We start from the raw sequence: 2,678 nt of genomic DNA on the forward strand, positions 1-2,678 counted from the left end.
ACTTATTTTCTTCTAATGTACAGTTTTCTCACTCTCACTACACTCTCTTTTGCACCTATCTTAAAATCTCTGTCGATCCCAAATACACTTACTGCAGATAATCAAACTCTTTCGGTCTCACCACATGGATTTCTTAGGTACCTGTCGATGATACAATGCCACCAGCCATAGATGAGGTGGCTATAGGTCCTGGAGTACTCCAAGCAATGGCATCCCCATCCTCAGGCCAACTAAAACACCTGTAACTTTAGGAATGGTCCGTGGGTTGGGGCGAGCCCCTGGGCATTTGATGCGATCGTACAATGCCATAGGATCCTGTGCTCTGCCCGCATATGCAGGGAGTTTCTCTTTGGTACATACTTGGGTCATGACTGCACACAAGCCTGCATGACTTGCTTGCTTTCCACGCCTTGCCTAGGCTGGCTCCTCTGATTGTCATCAGTGACTTCCTTGTTTAATTTTATCCCAATCTGTCCAGAGTCTCTTAATCTCAACTATCTAGAAACCTACACTGTAGGCTTGCGAAATAAGGAGAATCTAAGGGATTGGAAAGTCATAGAAAAGCAGAAAGCTTCTCCTTCTCCTTTTTCCTTTTTCTAATGCATCGAAGACTTAGCCACGCATGCCTGGATGGAAGTGTCACAGCATGTACACTCTATACTTGCATATGGACCCAAATTGGGACATAAACGTCAGCTTAGGTTTAAAAGCTACCATCTTCTTTGTGGTAAATAATAACAAACACATTCCTGTGGAGTACGTAAGAAAGATACAAATGCCACTGAACAGAACAAGGCAGATGGTCCCACTAATTTCCAGTGGGCGAGAAACACCATGTGTCACAAAGGAGATATTCGGAATATTTATGAACTGCTTTATGACTATTGAATTGTGTTTTCCTTTGGATTCTTCTTAGATTGCATTTGTTTACTTATCTGGAAGAACCCGAATTTATATTTTAATTCACTTAATTATATCAAGTGGTTTCTTTGTGATTAAGCTTTTTTGGTGTCTTATTCAAACATACTTTTTAATTATTAGTTTTTAACATGCTTTCTAATACCATAGTATTTCTATCTGTCATCTTGTAAGTGTTTCACACCTTTGCCTTTTGCATTTATCCTAATTGGAGTTGTCTGTAGTATATAATATGAAGTAATGATGATATTGGATATTGCTAACATTTTTTTCCTTATTTGAAGAGCAGGAAAACTTATGGGAGAAAAGGAATGGGAATAGGAATGAGAGAATGGAGAATCATTCCTGAGGGGGTTGGAGAGATAGCTCACTGGAATAAGTACTTACCTGGCAAGCAAGTGCATGGTCCTGAGTTTGATCCCAGTACCATAAAAAAGAGAGAATAACTCCTGAGAGACTGAAGGGGTGTGAAATCTGTTGCCCTAGTTTGTTTTTTCCTTATGTGCAACCATCCCCTTCTATCTACCAAGATCTGGTTTCAGAACCTCGTCCCTCATGGAAATCAAAACCTGAAAATAGTCAAGTCTCTTCTATAAAACGACATAACATTTATACAAAAGTCTATGTATCACACTTATTCTTTAAATAATTTCTAGATATTTCTTAATACCGAACACAATGTAAATGCTATGCCAGTGGCTGTTATACTGTTTAGGAGATAATGTCAAAGGAAATTCTATGTGTGTTCAGGAAAGATGCAGCTTTCAGAAATCTTGTACTTTTTATTTGGCATTCTGAGTATGTAGAATTCAAGGCTGTAGAGGGATAGATAGATATAGATATAGATAGAGATAGAGATAGAGATATAGTAATATCTTATTTTACAAACATAATTTATTCCAAAAACATGCTTGCAATCCAAATCACTTGCATATCAAGGCAAATTTCCCAGTAAGAATTAATGGAAACTCAGATATCACTTGCAACCCAAAAAATATTCATAGAAATTGGTTACAATAATGTAACATAATACAAAATAATAAAGAAAACAGTGTGCAAAATAAAAACAAATTAACTTGAAGTTTCCCTTGGAAACCTTCAGGGCTGGCTTGAGGCAGACAAGAGAGAGGAGGGTCTCTGCATAGGGGACCCTCACAATCACTCAAGCAGTCACTGCCTTTTACCTTTGGTGGTATTTTCTACCAAATGCTTCACTCTTTCCCGTATTTTACACACCTCCCTCATCTCATTTGAACCCAGGGTTTGCTCCACCTTTTTCCCCTCCTTGCTTTAGAAGAGATCTTCCCTATAACCTCTTTCACAGGGAGATGATCAGCTGTAATCCAACAGAGAATGAGAGAGACGCAGAGGCAGACAAGAAAGCTACTGCCTCTGTAGTGATCATTGTGACATTCAGTGGTGTGTGCTCCTCATATTGCAAGACACCACTTGTTTATCAAATCAAAATGTTTTAGAAATCTTTGTCTTGCCCAGTGCTTGCACAACAAATGGCTCTTAAGGACTGGTGAGATAGCTCAGCAGACTAAGCATCGGTTTAGGCAAGCACAGGGACCGGGCTCAATCCCTGGCACTGCATGCCACACCAGCCCCACCCCCAGGTGCGCTGAGCTGGGGACCGAGTCGACGGGTGGCAGCGCACACCTGTAATCCCAGGGCAGGGGAGGCTGAAAAGAGGAGGATCACTGTGAGCCTGAGCTGCATAGAGAGACCCTGTATGAAATACATAAGTTAAAAAAAAA

This window comes from Octodon degus, unplaced genomic scaffold (genome assembly GCF_000260255.1).
Source record: "Octodon degus isolate 3935 unplaced genomic scaffold, OctDeg1.0 scaffold00291, whole genome shotgun sequence".
NCBI classification, from domain to species: domain Eukaryota; kingdom Metazoa; phylum Chordata; class Mammalia; order Rodentia; family Octodontidae; genus Octodon; species Octodon degus.